Here is a 21,348-nt window from a genome sequence, read left to right as displayed (position 1 = left end):
TTAGGACATGGCTTACTATCATCACCTCTGGTTGCCATATAAACTTAACAACACAACTACATCAGCTATTGTTGTTGAACAGCCTCACCAAACATAGCCTAAGACCATATGGGTGCTGGAGATTAACCATGGACGCTGGGTATAGTGCTTCATTCTGCCTTCGTTTTAGTAAATGGAAGACAGAGATTACACAGACAAGTGTGCATGGAAAGATGAAAGTTGACTAAAAAGAGGGGATAAAAAGTCAAAGTAAAATATTTGGGCTAGCATGCACCACCAGAAATGAACTTTAGCATGTCTTAGTAAACTAACAGGGCAATAGGAAAAAGGTATTTCCTTCATATCTCCCATAGGTGTTCATATCTGTAGGGACTAAAAAGCATAAAATTCACACCATTTTAATACTCATCAAAGAGTGACCACCCATGCCCTGTAGATGGGAGTGTGGTCAATGTGCAAGAGACCACTCAGGTAATCACACAAAATACACCTGTACTGATGTTTACCATAGCCATTAACTCCAAGCTGGCAAATATCTGTAACTTTACCCACAATCTGAAGGTAACACAGCAAATGTTAGTTAGCGTGCTCCAGTGTAGTTACTGTTTATGTTAATTCTAATTTTTATTTCTAAAATGTGTTGATCTGTGAATCTAGATGTAAAAAGCGACTGAATAAGGAATCTATTGTATCTAAGTATTTGCAAGTAGATAAGACACAAACAGAGAGTAGAATATCACAAGACTGTCTGACACACATGTATCATTTATCAGTGAAAATCCCCTTTGAAGTAAACTAAATTAAAAAGTGCTGCACACTTTTTGATTAAAACCCATACAGAGACAAAGTCTATTCATTACTTTGGGCTATTCCCACTGATGGGCAATGAATATATTTTGAAGCTAGAACTTTTATCCCATGTGAAAACTGCCCATCACTCGAGATATTAACCCAGAGCCAAGCTTCAGTAATTACAGCCAAAATGGCAGCACAATTTCCACTGAGTGGTGGCAGTCACTGGCTATTAGGGACTCTCACTTTGACATGGTCAAGCTTTAAATTCGGCTCGTTTCCCCATGCAATATTGATACTAATGCATTTGATTACTAAGATTGAGAAAGGCACTGAGGGGAAGGGAAGATGGGAATCCACGCCATAAGCATGAAATGAGAGTATGACAAGTTGATATAAAAAGTGCGCATATGCACACACGCACACAGCCACAATGCAATGCAAAAAGTCAAAAAAATAACAAAAGGCAGAAATGAATCCTTAAAAAAAATAAAGTTACAGGTATGTAAGTATATGGAAACCACGAGAGTCACAACTTCAATACAAGCTGTTTTTATCCACTCATGCACTGTACTGTTACAAAGATAGTAACTGTAATAAACACACAGATACACACACACAAACTGAAGATGTGAAGTTGCATTTACACTGAGAAAAACTACTTATAACCTGAGGGACCACATTAATAATCCCTTTTATGTGATGAACAGTAAGCTCACTTCAGACACACGGTTAAAAAGACCACAGTTTGGTTGGGCTTCGCAATCAAAACCGAGTGTTTGATGTCTAGACTCTCAAAAAGAATAATATTTTCAGTGTTTGTACTCCAAAAAGTAACTCTAGGGGCTTTAGAAAGAGTGAGTTTTTCATAGATTGCCAGGTTTCCAGAACGCCTGTAACACTGTCTAATTTTGTCAGGCTGTAGAACACTGGCAGCTCACCATCCGTCCAAAGACAACGATCAATCTACTGCAAAACAGCCTATTCATATATATTTAACTCAGTCATCGCAGATATAACATCAAGGTCTTCTGTTTACAACACAAGCGTGATCAAAGCTTTTCTAATTCCTGCAACAAATTACTAGTAATTTTAATATGTCAGTTTTTAACTATTAAAAAAACAAACAACTGAGGGAGATATGTTAAAGAAGAAGGAAATGCTGGATTTAAATGAACACGACAGGGCAGATGCCAGCCCCTCCCATAGGATGATGATAACAGAAATAACAGCAGCAAAAAGAATCCTTTTCCATCATGCTCATGCTCAAACTGTGCTAGTTGCTCTTTATGCTTAGCCTTCAAGCTGCTGTCTCTCTCTCTGCAGTCTTTCACCATAGATGAAGTTTTTATGCGTCAGCCTCGTGTTACAGGCTTTTACTTCAGCCACTTTACTGCTTTTCATCGATTCACACCTTATAGAGGAGCAATAACACAAGGATGCAAGACGCTGGGCATTCAGCTCATCAGGAGCCTGTACTTGTGTATGAATGCAATTGAGCGATGTATGAGTGACACTATGTTTGCAAGCCCGAAGGACTTTATTTAATCAAACTAAGATCTGCATATTCTGCTGTTTCTTTGTATGCGTTTGTGGAATGATTTAAGTATGAATGCCCATATAGTTCTTACTTCTGTGAGTTACTCTATATGTCTGTCTCTGTAAGAAGCACAGCTACACAAGACACTCACCCAGGCCTGAGCTATAAAACAAGTCTATAGAGACCATCTGTTTTTTACCACGCTGAAGTCCTAACTGTATTGATTCCATGTGTCACTGGTAAGGAACACCACCAACCAGCTACACACACACACACAGACACGTACTCATCCCCTGTATCTTATTAGTTTTCTGCATCAGAATTTTATGCATATTAAGGGCAAATCTGAGATGAGGGTGTGAAGAAAGGTGTGTTTGTCTTCTAAATATTTCCTGATCAGACAAGTCATCGTTCCAATCTTCTACAGCGTCTCTGTTTTATTTTTCTTGCCCATTCCCCTCCAATCCCTCATTTCCTCTCTCTGCTTCCCTTCCCCCTTGAACTCATGCATACTAAACTATGCTTGCATTGCAGATGTTTGGTAGGAAATCACATGAATTTGCATGGAACTGCAGGACTATTATGTAAATGCCCCAGTGTGTATCTACCTCCCAGCCTCACTCTTTCGTTGCCATCCGCTCCGTGCAGAGAGATCAATGTCAAAGAAATTTGAAAAAAATGGTACACCTGTCATTCAGCACATGTAGAGAAGCCCCGGTGGAACAAGAAATGCTCACATAAGGAAAGCATATTAGATATGCAAGACAGTGTTGGCATTTCCATTAAATGCAAAAGGCAAACAGAAATCTGAAAACAAATGTGATAACCCTACATGTCTTATACATTCAGAGCAGGAATCTGAGCCAGTAGAAATGACAGAGATGTAAACAGATACATTAGAGACACGTTCCCAGTTTATGAGCGGTTCTAAAGTTGCCAGTTTCCACAAGTCTTCGCTGCCCAGCGACACCAGAGCATCCCGGGAACAGCCTGAAAACAACCTCCACTGACATTTATCCACAGCATATTATATCGTTACAGTGATGAATGAGCACAATTTTTGCCCAAAGTGAAGACTGTTTGCATAGGTAGGGAGAACTGCACTGCCTTGACCTCATTAAGGGACTGTAGAACGCCCTCCCCTGGCAACCTCTCCATGGAGTAGCTTTCCCATGAGCCTTTGCCCTTAACTGTTCCCAGTCTCCCAGTTCCACAAATGATGCTTGACACTTCAGAGACACCTTGTGTCGGCCATCTGCTGTCCCCCTGAGAGCACCATAACCTTTCTTTGGGATCTTTGGGAGATGCCATTTGAGCCACAGTTTGCCTGCTAAAATAGATTTTTCTGCAATGCTACACTAAAAATAACTTTAACTGTATATTCCCGGTATTAGAAGGTAACTTCTCCTTTTGAAAAAGCACTCTAAGACATTATATACAGTTTTTAAAGCTCAGCGTTTGGTAAATTTGTCTTACTGGTGTTTGGACAACCTTCACAACATTTTTTTTAAATGGAAAAAAAACCCCAACATTCGCTGTCGGGTCTAAGTTCTTCTAAAAGGAAGTGCAGATTTACAAAAAGATTTGAGACCAAATTACCACAAGCCCACTGAATCTTCAACTATTTGTTTTTCTCGCAGCGTTGCTCTGAGTTCGATCAGCAGGAAATGGGTTTACTCTGAACATTATGAGCCACTGCTGTCCTTCCAATAAACACCCAGGGCTGTGAGGCTTTTAGCTGAAATCCACCTCTGTTGAGGTTGAGTGCACAGCAGTAAGCATCGGGCCTGTGCAGTCGAGACGAACGGATTGGCAGCTGGGAGGCTTGGGCACCAAGCTGACCACTGAAACCCAGACTTTATTGCACAGCCGTTTTGTTTGTCACCGAGGGGTGACACACTATCTGCCACCTATGTAACCTCGCCATACTGTGACATTACAAGTTGGCACATGAAATTCACACACATGTACACTTTTGTCTGCCTCTCCTCGTCTGTCGCCATGGCAGCCAGCGATGACAAAGGCCTAAATTTACAGGTGGCAGTGTCTGGGATAACCCTGGTAGGACGGAAGGGTATAACTAAACAGTATAAAAAGTAAAATAGAGGTATTTAATTATGGGACACAGTAAAAATCACAATTTTATGTTGGAGAAAGGAGGTGCAGCGGTTCTTTATATATAGAGGCGGTTGTTCAGGAGTGTCTGTGGTGGGGGAAGAGGTGGGGGAAGGAGGGGCTGGAGAAGTGACATCAGTTTTTGGCCTGCTGCCCACAGAGTCAGACAAGCATCGCACCAACTAGCCAGCAGCTTGAATGCCCTTTAGAAATTGCCACAGGAGAGGGAGAGAAGTTTCTGAAGGGCGGCTGGGACAGCTGGGGAAGCATGCTTCATATTCATTCTGGAAATGGGATGCGGGTTGGGGGGGGGGGGGGGGGGGGGGGGGGGGGTGAATGAGATTATTCTAAGTGATCAAGTAGGAGGCAGAGGAGGGAAAGACTGGCAGTCCAGGGTGTTTAGAAAGATTCCTCTCTGCAATTGGCAGGGCTTACTGTGTAACATTTGCTGTGTGGTTTGAGAAGTTTCATTTCCAAAATGAGACATATACCATTTGAAAAACTGTGACACCTACACAACAAAATGGCTACTGGCACGTTAATAAAATTCACAACCGAGCTAAATTGGCGCCATCCTTGGCTCCTCGCTCCGAAAAGTTGAAATTTAAGACATGCAATCTATTTTTCTATACTTCTTTATCCGTTTCCGAAACGAGTGTGCCATTCCATTTGCATTGCAGTTTCACTGCTCTACAAATTCAACATGACAGATTAGAAAAGAAACAAAACTGTCGTGGCCAAGTTAGCCTTCTTTTTCTGCTTCACATAACGGAAATCTAAAAACGTTACTGCATGGCACAGATCATCTAATAAAAATCCTAACTAACTTGTGCAAGTAGGATGATACAGTATTTCTGAACCTGATAATCATGCCTTTGACTCTTTTCAATTCATTTATTTATCTATAAACATAAATAGGCCTCTTTTCCAGCAGCATCCATCTGCAGCAAATTGGGTCCATTATGTGGTCTCGCAACTTCAGGTTTCAAAAAATATGATTTTCATGTGCACTGATCAGTTACATATAAAACAGGGGTGCTCTTTAGGGTTCACATCTGAGGCTCCTTTTGTCCTGACAGCTTTTTAATGAATTCTGTACTTCTCAAATGTGGAAAAAAGAGATGGGATAGATTTGTGTATTAATATACAAAGATACACTAATACAGGGACATATACAAATGGAACAAAGTCATTTAGTTTAAAAAAAAACCCTTCATCCACTGTGGTCATCTTTTCAGCCTCTTTTTTAAGTATTTAATTGAAAATTAAGTTAATCCTGGTAATTTCAGAAACTGGGCCAAAGCCCATCAGCAGGCTAAACAGTATTTAATAACCTCACTGGGGGAGCCAGAATTAGGATTAAACTTATTTTGTGTGTGTGTCATTAGGGAAGGTGCATTTTAATTTGCACTTCTCTGCCATTATCTGATTAATGACAAAAAGGACTGAACATGAAAATGCATCGCCACGAGAAATTCACATTCCCACAACAATTTAGAGAGGAAAATATAACACACAACACTGGACATCATTAAGCGTACTTTGGGAATTCCCATTGAAGCCACTGCTCGGATTAAGTTTTATACCCCCCCCCCCCCCCCCCAAAAAAAAAAAAACCCCAAAGCAAAACACTAAATTGGACTTTTTAATTCTTTTTTTACATTTTCACTGCTTGTTAAACCATCTGTAACAAGCTTCTACTACATTTTCTTCATTTCCACAGTGAACAGTCAGACAACAGTGATGGCAACAGCAAAGGCATTTGGCTATCCTCTCATGGCATGTAGTTCAGACTTTGGGGGATCAGACTGAACGTGGCTAGCCAAATGGTTTGTTGCGCAGTCCCATCTGGGAAGTTGCACTTGGAAACTCGTTGGCAAGGTCTAGGCAAATTTAAAAAAAAAAAAAAAACTATATCAACCAGGTAAGCTGCCATAAAATGCAAAGAAAAAACACGCCAGTGTAGACAGCTAGTTAGTTAGGCCAGTCCACATAGAAAGCAACTGGCACAGATATTGTGACCAGAGATGACAGAAAGTCAAAGACTTTCAGTAACTTCAAGAGATGACAAGCAACGTAACTACTGCAAAGAGGATCAGGGTCTCGAGTAATACTTTTCTCCATTTGAGGCCAACAATTAAAAGGATTATGAAAGAAAGAGGTTAGAGTTTTATCTAGGCAACCAAAGCCTTGAATGTCTGCTTACAGCAACCTATTTTTGTTGACAAGGCAATGCATGAAAAGCGAATCTCTTGCTGTGTAGCAAGTAATGACATTTTAAACATGTCATCTCACCTAAACCATGCTCGTAGCAGTAACCTTATGGTCAGAAGTTTCTCACATGACACTAATTGGTCCTAACCAAGTTCTAGCCTACAAGCTCAAAGCTAGAAGCTTTGGCAATTTAAATTCCCTTGTGATACTGATCAGTGCAAATCTCTCATTGAAACGGACACAAAGGTGTACCTGATTCGTTAACACGTAAAGTCAAGGACTCCTTACAAGCACTAGGTACTCGCAGTTAGGAGTCTCTCTGTGTCAAATAAAACCAACCCCTGGCATGTTATTCTGAATTGATTTGGCAACTTTTCTCCACTTTCTTATGGCCAAAGTAAGCGTAACACTGTTTTTGAAATCTCCCTCTCAGTTCTCAAAAAAATAGAAGATGAACAACATCCTCTGCCTGACTGAAGCAGCCGCAACTGCTCTACGCTAATGTGCAAAATGACTGTCTTTTGGGTTTGTTTGGTTTAAACGACACTGGATCTGATTATATGTTTCAAATATACAAGAAAGACAATAAACATGGTATCATAGCAATTAGCGTTGTGCAACACTATGTGGAGCGGGCTGTGTGTTACCAGAGTGTCTGTATCCCTGTCAATCTACTGCACTGCAGAGACCCGAAACAGATGGCAAGGCTGACCCACACTCTGCCTCTCTGCCTGTTTGTGCACCCGTCACAGTCGTACCACCAGCGTTCCCACTATAGCGGTACAGACAACTGTTTTTTTACAGTCACTTTAAAAAAGATCTGAGAAACAGACAGGAACAAATGTGATGCTTAGACTTGGGAATTCAAATGCTACAAATAACCAAAGACAAAAAGAGGGGAAAAAATTGCACACTTACTTTACAAAGAAGGTGAAAACGTAAAAGTAAAAGATCCAATTTCAATTCAAATAAGGGTTATAAAACTAACACCTCCTAAATTTTCTGTCTACATTGTATTTTAACAAGAAAAAAGTTATTCAAGGAGTAACTTGCCAATTCAGGCAATGTAAGTTTTCAACAACTAGCTGCAAAGAAGACTTACATATTGAGTGATTAAATGCCAACTTAACTGCAAACTATTTTATTCCCTCGAAAAATCCCTATGTGTTCCTAGATAACCATCAGAAAGCCCAGCGTGAGATGGCGCGTCTTTTAGCCAAAAACTGAGGCTCAAGCCACCTCATGTGACATTCATTTATCCAGTAATTTGTGGTAATAATGCAGCATGATCCATATTAATGTATTCCTCCACAATAACCTACTGAAACAGAGAGTCAATTGTGAATTTGTCTTACTTTCCTACAATAGTCCGCTGGAATAAAGAGTTTGCTTGTGTGGCAGACAGGGGATTATTGTGGACGACGGGCATGCACGTGGGCAAACAACAGAAGAAAGGCAGCTCTGATAGCACAATGGAGCCTCCAAGCCTCCAAGAAAGTGACATGCTCGCACACACACACATATATATATGTATATATATATATATATATATCTATATATATATAAGATAAGATAAGATGACCTTTATTAGTCCCACACGTGGGAAATTTGTTTTGTCACAGCAGGAAGTGGACAGTGCAAAAGTTATGAAGGACAATTAGAATAAAATAAAATAAGAATAAATACAGTACACAACTGTACAGAATAGAATAAAAATAGAATACTATATACAGTAGAATAAAATAGAATAAAATATACAATAGGATAAAAATAGAATACAAATGCTATATACAACAGAGTGAAAAATACAACGGTGCCAGAAAGATTATTGCACATTTGTGTTATTGCACATTTGTGGATGTGTGTGTATGATCAGTTAAAGTCTTTGTTGTGGAGTCTGACAGCAGTGGGGAGGAAAGACCTGCGAAATCTCTCCGTCCCACACCGTGGATGCCGCAGTCTCCCACTGAAGGAGCTGCTCAGTGCTGTCACAGTCTCATGCATGGGGTGGGAGATGTTGTCCAGCAGGGATGACAGCTTAGCCACCATTCTCCTGTCACTCACCACCTCCACTGGGTCCAGAGGGCATCCTAGAACAGAGCTGGCCCTTCGGATCAGCCTGTTCAGTCTCTTCCTGTCCCCAGCAGAGATGCTGCCACCCCAGCAGACCACACCATAAAAGATGGCTGAGGCCACCACAGAGTCATAGAAGGTCTTCAGGAGTGGGCCCTCCACTCCAAACGACCTGAGTCTCCGCAGCAGGTACAGCCTGCTCTGCCCTTTCCTGTAGAGGGCGTCTGAGTTATGAGTCCAGTCCAGTTTGTTGTTCAGATGAACACCAAGGTACCTGTAGCTGTCCACAGTCTCAATGTCCATACCTTGGATGTTCAGTGGTTGCAGTGGAGGATGTTTGTGCCTGCGGAAGTCTACCACCAGCTCCTTGGTTTTACTGGCATTGATCTGGAGGTAGTTCAGCTGGCACCAGTCCACAAAGTCCTGAGTCAGTCCTCTGTACTCCTTGTCGTCCCCATCAGTGATGAGGCCGACTATAGCAGAGTCATCAGAGAACTTCTGCAGGAAGCACTGGGTGGAGTTGTGGGAGAAGTCTGCAGTGTAGATGGTGAAGAGGAACGGAGCCAGAACCGTTCCCTGTGGGGCCCCCGTACTGCAGACGACCCTGTCCGACACACAGCCCTGAGTCCTCACATACTGTGGTCGGTCGGTGAGGTAGTCCAAAATCCAGGTAGTGAGGTGATGGTCCACTCCAGAGTTCTCCAGCTTGTCCTTCAGAACCGAGGGAAGATTAGTGTTGAAGGCACTGGAGAAATCAAAGAACATGATTCTCACAGTGCTCCCAGCGGTCTCCAGGTGAGCGAGGGAGCGATGTAGGAGGTGAATGACGGCATCATCCGCTCCAATGCCAGGCTGGTAGGCAAACTGAAGTGGGTCCAGTGATGAGCTCACAAGGCGCCGAAGCTGAGCTGCAGGGTCTTCATCAGGTGGGATGTCAGAGCCACCGGCCTGTAGCTGTTGAGGTCCTTGGGGCATGAAGTCTTTGGCACTGGTACAACACAGGAGGTTTTCCAGAGCTGTGGGACTCTTCCCAGCCTCAGGCTCAGGTTGAAGAGGTGCTCCATCACACCACACAGTTGGTCCGCGCAGGACCTGACGACCCTCGAGCTGATGCCATCTGGACCCGCTGCCTTCTTGCCATTAATCCTCCTCAGTTCCCTCCTAACCTGGGTGGTTGAGAGAGACAGTCTGGAGCCTTGTGTTGATTGTGTATTGGATGCTGTTGTTGGGGGTGGGGAGGAGTGAGCAGGGTGAATAGAGGAGGTGTGAAGTGTCTGAGGTGTCAGAGGTGGAACAGCAGCAGTGGGGGTGGTTGAGTCTGCAGCCGATGTTGGAGACTGCCTCATTGCTGAATCAAATCTGTTGAAGAAATGATTCAGTTCATTTGCCCACCTCACATCCCTCCCAGGCAGAGAGTTCTGATGTTTATGGCCCGAGATGGTTCTGAGGCCTCTCCAGACTTCACCAACGTTATTTTGCTGAAGCTGGTTCTCCATCTTCTGCCTGTAGCTATCCTTCCCATTCCTTATCAGTCCCCTCAACTCTCTCTGCACCCTTTTCAACTCCTCTTTGTCTTTGGATTTGAAGGCCCTCCTCTTCTGCTTGAGGACGGCTTTAATTTCCGGGGTAATCCAAGGTTTGTTGTTGGAGAAACACCGTACAGTCCTGGTAGGTACGGTGTTATCCACACAGAAATTAATATAGTCCGTAATGCATGTGGTAAGGCTGTCGATGTCCTCTCCGTGGTCGTCACAGATCACCTCCCACACAGTCGACTTAAAACAATCCTTAAGAGCCTCCTCGCTCTCCTGCGACCATCTCTGTACTGTGCGGGTGGCTGGTGGCTCCCTGCGCACTAAGGGCTCATACACAGGGACAAGGTGCACCAGGTTGTGATCAGATCTGCCCAGGGGAGGGAGAGGTGATGAACTGTATGCCTCTTCAGCATTGGCATACAGTAAGTCCAGTGTTTTATTGTCTCTGGTTGGGCAGGTCACATACTGGGTGAAGGTGGGCAGTGTGGAGTCCAGTGAGGCATGATTAAAGTCCCCTGATATTATGAGGAGGGCTCTCGGAGATTGTGTTTGCAGTCTGCTGACCACTGAGTGGAGAGTGTCACAGGCTGCATCCGCGTTGGCCGAGGGGGGGGACATACGCTGTTATCGCGATAACATGCGAGAATTCCCGGGGCAGGTAGTACGGACGCATGCTAACGGCTAACAGCTCAATGTCTCTGCTGCAGAGTTGTTCTTTTACAGTGATGTGCCCAGGGTTACACCATCTGTCATTCACAAACACTGCCAGTCCCCCTCCTTTCCTCTTACCGCTGTCTCTTGTCCTGTCCGCTCGAAGCAGCTGGAATCCCGGTAGTGTCACACTCGTGTCCGGAGTTAGCGGTGTTAGCCACGACTCCGTTAGCATCATGATGCTACATTGCCGGTACTCCCTCTGTGACCAGGTTAGCGACGTGAGCTCATCCAATTTATTGTGCAAAGACCGTACATTTCCAATAATTACAGAAGGAAGAGATGGTCGATAACGTCTCCTTCTCGGGCGACGGCGCTCCTTCCCAGCACGACACCCCCGTCTTTTCCTCCTCAGCTCGCTGGGAATGTCGGGTCTGTCCGCCGGCAGTACTGCTGTGGGACGCAGCGCTAACAGCTGATCCTTACTGTAAACAAAGGATCCCTGCTCTGGGTCCCCACACACGGGTGAAAAAAGTAGAAAAAAACTAAGAAAAACGACCAGAACTAGCACAAAACGGTAGAACATGGTTGCAGAGTCTAATTACTAATACGTTAGTTATAAAAAATTACGAGAAGAAAAGATAAGAAAGAAAGAAACTCGGAATGAGCAGAGCTGCTGTAACAGGCTGCCGCACACGGGGGGGCGCCGGAAGAAATCTATATATATATTATATATATATATATATATATATATATATATATATATATATAAATCTATATAAATCTATATATATATAAATATATATATATATATATATATATATATATAGTACCTAATAGGAGGGCCACACAGTAGTAACATGTTGCTTCTCAGAGGTGTACACTGGTTCTCTCACTTACACAATCACTCATGCGCACAGTCTTTCTACAAGCCATCACTCCTCTGAGCATGTGTCTACCCTCTGACCCTTTCACTCCGACAAATGACGCTTCAGCACCACCATACTATTAAACCCCCACAGTGCCACAGCACGTCACACTCCTTTGACTTTAGAGCAAATTTCAGCGCGCCGAGGGCGCCGTGGGAGTAAAGGTTGGGGGTGGTGGTGGTGTTGCTGGTGTGTGGGGGTCAAAGGTGGGAGGTCAGACAGCTGGTAAACATCTTTAAATACTCCTTTATAACACCATACATTCCTTCACAGCAGGGAACGGTTAGCAAGACATCCATCCCTGCCTGATTTAGCTCTGTTTTTGTGTGTGTGAAGGATAACCTCAAGTTTTTGTACACTACATATTTTTGTGAGTCAGACCAAGCTATGGCATGCAAATAAAATATATTTTTAGAAGATGGCAAAAAACAAGACTAAATTTATTCTGCAATATTCAAAACAGCAACACCCCAGCAGAAATTGTGTGGGTGGGGGTTGTTGCTGGGCTTGTTTGTTTTCCTGCCTGCAGTATCCACGCTGATTTTAAGTGATGGTAGAGTGGGTGGGGTGGTGGGCCTTTTAAGTCCTGCAACTAATGCATAAACAAGACCGCTTTCTCTCTGTCTTGCTGTCTTTTATTCTCTCGGTGTGTGCGTTTGTCATTTTACCACTTTGCACACCCATGCTGTGTATTGCGCTGTGTCACACTGCTCGGAGTTTTGAAGGAGACGGAAAGACTGAGAGAAAAAACAGCAAAAGGACGGAAAGCTCTACTGTTCTGCTATGACTTAAAAGCAATGTGATAGACTTACCGACCCATACGTACAATTACTGGGTCTGGAAAAGACAAAGAAGAAGGCAGACAAAAGAAATACTGAAAGCTGTTTTGCATAGAGAATGACAACATAAGGGCAAAACACGCCAGTGAGAGAGAAGACACACCCCCTGCACTTTAAACACAATCAAACACACAAGTGGGAGGATATGGGGGTCTCTGATGGGGGCTTACTGGAGGTAGATGGTTGTATCACACTAGTCCCAGACAGGCTTTGGAGCCAGCCCCAGTGACATGGAGAACATTGGCAGTTTTCTACTGCAAGGAATCTGTTGGCGTTTAAAACAGCCCAGGAATCTTTCAGGCCTGTTTTCAGGGAAGAAATAAAAACTACCAGAAAAGGCTCAACTCAAACTGTTTAAGATTGGCATAACGTAACCAATGTCCAACTTTTTTGCCATGCTCAGAATCAACAAGGCACTCATAAGTGATATCGTAAAATCATAACATCATCACGTTATTCTGGTGGGTCCATACTAGAAGCAGAATGACTAAAAGAGCTTATAGGGAGTCTATTCCTGTTATTTCTTTGCAATATTACTGCATGTCCAGAGTTCATGCAATAAAAAATGGCTAATGCATACACAGAGTTAGATTACTGGAAAAGAGAAGTGAGAGAGGAAAGTTAAACTGTGTTCACACCAGAGGCAACGTGGTGAACAAAAACCAAAAAGACAACTTCAAGCAACTATGGCCAAAAAAAGCTGCTGGTAACTCAAAATTGGGACCCAAGATAAAGGCAAGGAGGAGGCTGTTGATTAACATATGACTTGGTAGTAAATATGGCAGTATGTTACCTAGGCAACCAGAGCCTGACATGTCTGCAAGCGACCACCAGTCAGCTTCAAAGATAGGGGGACTTTCAAGACTTTCAAATCTTTAGCAGAGTTCTGACTGCAAAGTTGGTCATCAGCTTGGTTATCAAGAGTGGGTAGAGACAACTAGAATGAAAGAAGCCTTAAACTAAATAAAAGCCTGTTCTGCTCTAACCTGGTTAAGGATTACAGTATTTACATCGATAACCAGGGTCAATCCTGGTCCCAGTCTCAAGTCAAATCTCGAGACAGATTTTCAATATTTCACATTTGTCTGGCAGGGGTTAGTCTTTGTCTTTCACGCGAGGTCTTCCCGGCTCACGTTCTCATCTTAAAATCTCCCCTGAGGCGTTATCAGGAAGTAGTTATAAGACTAAGAAAAGCCAACAATCAATAATGGTCAATATCTATGTGCACAACTGTCGTGCATCTTTGCCAAAGAGTCACCATCACTCCCGAGCAGCATTCTTTGTAGTCAAATATTGTACCTTTTAAGTTTCAAAGTCATTTTATAAGGTAACATGTAAGACCACAGGTTCACAAAATTTCAATTTATAGTGTGCCCACTGCTTTAAATGTGACCACAACTGGTCAGTTCAATTACCAAATGACAATATTAAAGATAGTTGTTGAATAAAAGGAACAAAGAACGCTCATTAAGTGTGATGACTTCTTGTCTATGTAACATTATTTAGAACGGTAGGCATGATTATGTTCGGCATTTAATTGATTAGGTAGAATTAGACTGTTTTTAGACTGTTACATCTTTCTAAACATAAAATGATGTATAAATGTTATTCAGTTCATTTCAATGTTATTTATAAATCCCCAAATCGCAACAATCGTCATCTCAAGGTAAAGGGAAGCTAAGGCCATATAATAATAGAAAGAAAACCCCAACAATCAGATGACCCTCTGAGAAAGCACTTGGCAACAGTGGAAAGGAAAAACTGCCTTTTAAAAGGAAGGGAAGCCACCTGCAGCTTAAGCCTATTGCAGCATAACTAAGGGAAGGTTTGTGGTCTAGCCCTAACTGTAAGCTTTGTCAAAAAGGAAAGCTTTAAGCCTAATCTCAAAAGTAGTGAGGATGTCTCTCTCTTTAATCCAAACTGGGAGCTGGGTCCACAGAACAGGGGCCTGAAAGCTGAAGGCTCGGCCTCCCATTCTACTTTTAAATATCTTAGGAAACACAAGTAAGCCTGCATTCTGAGAGAGAAGTAGTGTATTGGGGCGATATGGTACTGTGAGCCGGGCCCTGATTATTCAAGAACTTGTATGTGAGGAAAAGGATATGGAGTTAAATGTGCTTAAACTTCTTTAGCATATACCCTTTTCCTTCAAGCGAGTCAGAAACACACAACAGTTACGAGGTGCATGACAGAAACGTGACAGCAGACTCCTAAGAGTATATCAGCAACACAAAATCAAAATGTCAACGAGGCAGAAGTAAAAAAAAATAATAATGAGGAAATCTGAGCTTCATTCAGACACACACCATTGCAATTAATCATTTGAAGAGTAACAGAGTGAACAAAAATTGAGAAAGAGCATAAAATGTTGACATCCAAGCCAGGCACCAAGCTGCTCATCTTCTTGGCGCCAGGCAGAGTGCTGGCTCTCACTCAACCAGGAGGCCCATTTTTTTCCCCATGCTTTTTATATTTCTTTTGTTTCGGTTATTCATCATAAGAGTTGTGTACAACTCGTTCACTTGCTCACTTTGCATATTTGGATCACCCTCACTCGTCTTCCTTTATTAGACAGAAAACGACAGCCATTTTTTTCCCTCTCCCCTAAACACCTCCGGGCCTTGAAATACATGCAGGCTGAAATCCAAAGCCCCTAATCACAGCTAAGGGAACAGGCTGACTGGAGAGTCACGATTCGTAGCAAGGGAGGAATGGAGCAAGAGAAGGGAGGGAACAAAGGGAGAATAGGTGAAAATGAAGAGAGGGACAGTGGGAGAGAGAAAGAAATGGCTGTCAATATGCACGGGCGTTACACAGAGAGGAAGCTAATCAGCCACTAATACAAGTGACACTCTAGCTATTGAGAATACAAAACACAGGGCTTGATTGAAGGTCTTGTCTGATGCAATAGCGCTTCAGTTTGAATGCGTCTGTCCTTTTTGTCTATGTGAGTGCCTGAGTTTGTGTGACTACGATTGTCAATGTGTGATTTCACATGTGTGTGACAAGACTACAGAAATGTGAGTGTATGAGACGTGTCAGCCTATCTGCATGGATACTATATGTATGTGTTCATTATATGTGACTATGGCTTGGTCTGTGTTTGTGGCCCGACACTTTGGTACACCTCAAGCTGCTCAACGGTTGTCAAGCTCGCTCAGCAAGAAGCAGGCAGTTCCATCTGGTCAAGCCATCCCTGTGTATTTTAAGTGTGTGCTGTCTGCATGCGTGTGCGTGTGAACACCACCATGCAAAAATGTCTGTACATCCTTGCATACATATACAAAAAGCATGTCTTCCATTGGACTTCCAGCCCTAATTTTGACGCTGCGTTTGCTGGCATGACGGCAGGAAAGCCTCTGAGGTAAATTAAAGGCGATGACAACAAAATGAGAGGATGGAGAGTCGAAGAGGCAAAGCCACCTGGCTTGGCCCCAGCTCACTGCAGCACATTTGCTTGATAAACTAAAAAAAATAAATCTGAAGGCACTTAAAATTACAGCTACTAAGTTACAAATACACAGAACAATTTTCATTTTGCAACAGAATGCTTTTTCAACGATTTACGCCTAGGATATTGGCTGTAGGAGTAAACTGAGGATGTGGCGCCTCTCTCTGTTTGGCTGTGTGTGTATTTGTCACTAACAAGGTCCCACAAGGCTGCCTCGGTCACCTGGGTATTGCAGTACGCTCGTAGCCAGGTCCACTCATGAATGAACCCAGAGCAACAACAGTAATTCCCAAGCATTTTCCACCAGAGCGACTGTATGGGTGCGTATGTGTGAGGGGCAGGCTACAGTAGAGCTACGGTGCAGCTGGCTGCCACGAAGAGGTGAACCAGCTGCCCCTTTTTACCCTCATTATCCATGACATATAGCACGGAGACTATCGTACACACGCAAAAAACCCCTACAAATTTCTCAAAAACATCGTCAGCCACCAATATTCATTTCTAACCAGCTGAACCAACTACCCATACTTCATGTTTTGCTCTGTTCTGTTTTTGACCTCTAGTCATGCCAAGGCTGTTTTTATATAAGGGGATTTCTTTTTTTCTTGCCATGAGCACAATTTACAGTTTTCACTGAGGCAGAGACTTGGGGAACAAAACACCGTTACAACATGCTGAACAAAATCCACTGAGCCGGAGCACAGGTTTGCCAATTTTCTCTTTCAAGCTACAAATATTTATATCCCCTCCTGAATGAAGAAAAGAAAAACAAAGATATGGAAAGAAAGTGCAGGTTAGAGGTAGTTCAATCACTAAAAGTCCCTGGCAGGGCTCATTTATGACTATGTGGAGAATCTCCTTGCAGAAGGGTTTTTGCCAATGGGTGATGACCTCAGGAATCAACAATGGCGATTGCTGATATTTTGATTTGAGCCTAATGTCACTGTGCGTTTAAAAAGACCATTTTTATCTTCTTCTGGAAACTTTTTTTCCACCAGAAATTCTCTCTCTCTCTTTTTTTAACTCCTCAATGTGGGAGTGTTAAAAAAAACACTGATTAGCCCAAACTCCAGCTAAAAGTGTGTGAATACAGATTTGGATGTAAACAGCAGAGACACTCTACCACAAAGCAACTGGGAATGCAACCAATCATGTGACATTTTAAATAAATTATATTCATACTTTAATCAGGCACGGGTGGTAATGTTCTTGATTTTCCGCACAAACAAGTTGCTTTGTTTGATCTCGCAAAGCAGTGAGTCCACCTCAGGCTTTTTGATTTTACGTTTTCATGTTTTTGTTTTTTTCCAGTTTTCTATAAATGCCTTCACCCAGGCTCCTTCCCTGCTCTGCATGCCCTCCCTTAATTCCTTTGACGATCGCTTGTTTTCTTTAGTTTTTACAAACTTCCCCTGCTGCTTTCCACCCTCATCCATCTCTCTCCTCTGTCTCTCATCTTAACATCACTCGGCTGCCGATTTTTTTCTCTTGTTTGTTTTACTCCTTTCCCTCGGTCCACCCCCTGCCTGCCTAACTTTCACTCCTCCGTGAGTAAAGGAAGAGAAGAAAAATCGCAACATGGTGACTGGTCGTCACAAGGTAATGTTAGGACTGCTGGGGCCGAGACTGACGCACACATACACGTGCAGCTGCATCTTGCTGGGCTTAGTGAGCACGACTGCGCGTTTAAAATTTAGAGTAAAATCCACATCATTAGAACAAAGACTCCCACACTGAAACAGCAAGCATTTGAAACAATTAGATCAGTTAAGACCAAATAGCAGTCCTTTCAATAAACATGTTTCAGTGACAGGTAGGCATCCTCCTTGTAATTAAAAGAGAGGAAAGCCTGTTGTTTGGCCCAGCGGAGTAATGAGGAGGCGGGGAGATTTGTGGGGTTGGGGGGTGGAGGAGTGGGAAGTGATCAAATGACACCCTGACATTTGAGCCCGAAACAAACTAATCGATTGTGATTAAATTATTCATCTGTCTGTTTACCGTGGAAATGGAGGGGTTTGAAGGAAATAGGAGGGAGAAGGGAAAGAAGTGGGGAGCCAGTGACAGCTGTGATGTGAATTTCCCATACTAATGTTAACATAATGATTTTCTGTGCGTGCTAGAAATGCTGCAGTGGCCATACCTATGTTTAGGTACTTTGTATCTGCTTTGGTTTCAGTGCTGTTCGATAATAAATTTATAGAATCTACTATGAGGCTGTTTTGCAAAGACAAACACCCATGGCTATGTTAGTCCTGTGCTAATAGCCATGTTCTGTGTTGTTCATGTGGACATGTGTGGTCTCGTGATTTAAAACCATTCATTTGTATAACTGCAGTGTAATCTGACAAAATTACCAGTTAACTGAAAGGAAACAGTGAGCAGGGTAAATGCAGAGAGAGAGATGCCACAAATCACCAAGATGGTAACATGACCTGATTCCACAGATTGAAAGTTCTACCTATATCTATCCGACTGAGGCTTATCTGGGCTTGGGTCGTGGGGGTAGAAGTCTAAGCAGAGACCCTCTCTCCAGCTACCTCCTACAGCTCCTCTGGTTTGGCACAGAGACATTCCCAGATCAATAATCTCTCAAATATGTCCTGGGTCTACCCCACAGCCTCCTCCCAGTTGGACATGCCCGAAACATTCACTTGGCTCCTTTCAATGTGGAGGAGTACCGGCTCTCCTCTGAGCTGCTCCAAACTGATTGAGCTGCTCCTCAAACCAGATATCATTTGGAGGAAGCTCATTTCTACTGCTTGTTACTCAATGCCGTTCTCTCAGTCATGGCTCACAGCTCGTGATCATAGGTGAAGGTTAAAACGCAGATCAACCAATAAATCTACTTCACTTTCACACTCAGGTCTCTTCCCCGTGAAACCGTACAGGATCCTCATTACTATAGCCACTTCACCAATCCATCTGTCGATCTCTTGTTCCGTCCTTCGCTCACTCTTCAAGAAGGCCACGAGGTGCTTGAGCTCCTCCATGTTGGGCAAAAACTTATTTCCAATCCAGGCACGTCACTGTTTTTCTGACTAAGAACCATGGCCTCAGACTTGGAGGTGTTAATTCTCAAGCAAGCCACCTCAAACTGCAGTTGAAGAACTGCATCAGCAGAAGTGGAGGCTTGTGTTAGATTAAGCTAACAGAGCCACACCACACGTAAACAGCAGAGATGATACCCCGAGACACTCTCAACTCCTTGGCTGTACCTAGAAATTCTATCCACAAAAACTGTGAACAGAATCAGGCAGTCCTAACTGAGTCCATCACCCACTGAGAACTAGTCCCTAATGATGGGCCTCATACTCTATCTACATGGGCCGTAGGAAAGAACAGTAAAATATACTTCACTACAAAAATATGACAAAATTTAAATTGTGATTGAAAAATTAAACTGCCCAGTCAAAAAGGACCACAAATACACTTGGACACACATACATGGAGAGAAAAATGTACATAACGCTCTGTACCCTCACAGTTCAGTTTTTCTAGAAACTCAATATGGCTCCTGCGCTCTCCCTCCCAGCCTACTGCATTCCAGAGACAGAATAGATGACCCTGCTTAGGATGACATTTTAATGAGTGTGTGTGGGAGAGAGGCTCTAAGAGGGTGACGATAAAAGGGCACACACATGCACTGGCTCATGCACACAAAGCCTGATGTATACTGATACAAAGAGCTACTGAGCACAAGTGTCACGCACATACACAAAAAGACAAACACACATGAATACAAAGTACCGTATACATACAAGCACGCACATTAGCAGCCACACACATAATCATCTCAGCCCCCTGTTCTTAACGTTTAGGAAATAGCTCTGTCCTTGGTATTATAGCTCTGTGTTACATAGCAATCCTTTAATAATCACCGCAAGCTACTGGCCAATGCTCACAGGCTGCACCTTTATATTGACAAGCCAACAGTTAACAGCGCAAAAGCTGAAAAACAAATTGACTGCCATATTTTGATACTGAAGTACACTGCCATTTCCCTGGAAAGATTTTCACTCCTGCAGGCAGGAAGTCAATATGTTTGTCCAAAAGACTTAAAATTGAGATTTATCTTGTTTTGACATTTACACGTAAGTAGATGAGGACGCCACTACAAAGCTGGCCTACTATAGCTCACAGGTATTCAATATTTAAATTAATATCACTCAACATAACATTAAGAGGACGTTCAATCGGTTTCAGCTAATAAGGAAAACAACACCTTTTAATAGTTTACTCTGACTTCATAAGCAGCATCTGGCCCAGCTTGCCCTCATATCTAAAAAAACAAACAAACAAAACTTTAAGAAATAAAAGCTAAACAAAAAACTATATGTACAAAAGTACTGTGCCACTTGTATAATATACCTACAGGAGCTGCTCAGCCATGGAAACTCATGCCATGAAGCTCCCGGCGCTGTTTATGTGCTGATATTAATGCCAGACAAGGTTTGGAGCTCTGCAGTTACTGAGTCACCAGTGTGTTGGTGATTTTTACACACTATGCACCTCAGCACTCACCACCTCTGCTCTGTAACTGAACATGCAGTGGTTCCGAAATGCTTCCACAATGCTTACCACTTACAGTTGATTGAAGAGATTTCACAAACTGACTTGCTGCAGCGGGGGTATTTTGGTGGTGCAGTACAACACTCAAAATCAGTAAAGAGCCCATTCATTTACAAATGTTTGTAAAAGCAGACTGCACAGCTAAGTGTTTATACTTGTGGCAATAGGACTGAAATCCCTGAATTCAAAGATTAAGACTTAGAGTAGATACATTTTTAAGGACTTAACAAGTCATTTCAAGTTTTTTTTTTAAAAAAGGAAACCTACTGCACATGGCCTTCATTATCACATTGCTTAAATTCTAATCATTTTACTAACTAAAATTTCCTCCTGTTCTTTTAATGTCACTTTTTAGAAAAAAAATACAAAAAGAGAGATGTGTCGACACATCACTTCTTAGAGTGCATGCACAGATAGTTAACCTCAGCAGTGGCAGATTATATTAACCTTTTAGAGGAAGTGTTTGCATATGGAAGAAGAACAGAAGGAGAGAGAAAGAGCACTGCAGTATAGCCGATGGGTTGAATTAATGAGATTGTAGGTATCTGCATGGCTGCACATTTTGACTGGGCTTTGGATGGAGGACAGAGAGAGAGAGAGAGAGAGAGGAGAAATAGGGAGGGGTGGGGGGGTCAGAGAG

At 42.8% G+C, this 21,348-nt stretch overlaps 1 protein-coding gene across 17 annotated transcripts in view; it reads right to left on the bottom strand.

Moving 5' to 3' along the window:
* ptprsa (protein tyrosine phosphatase receptor type Sa) overlaps positions 1-21,348 on the bottom strand; it is a 233,836-nt gene that overhangs the window by 129,245 nt on the left and 83,243 nt on the right. Inside the window, exon 3 of one of the 17 annotated variants that reach the window (XM_063495076.1) lies at positions 12,662-12,686. The exons of the other annotated variants lie outside the window; for them this stretch is intronic. The gene's annotated coding sequence lies outside the window, so the exon portion shown is untranslated. The remainder of the gene's footprint in view (positions 1-12,661; positions 12,687-21,348) is intronic. 17 annotated transcript variants of the gene reach the window in all.

The sequence above is a fragment of the Pelmatolapia mariae genome, linkage group LG15, assembly GCF_036321145.2.
Source record: "Pelmatolapia mariae isolate MD_Pm_ZW linkage group LG15, Pm_UMD_F_2, whole genome shotgun sequence".
NCBI lineage: Eukaryota > Metazoa > Chordata > Actinopteri > Cichliformes > Cichlidae > Pelmatolapia > Pelmatolapia mariae.
This window is presented reverse-complemented; position numbering and strand designations above follow the sequence as displayed.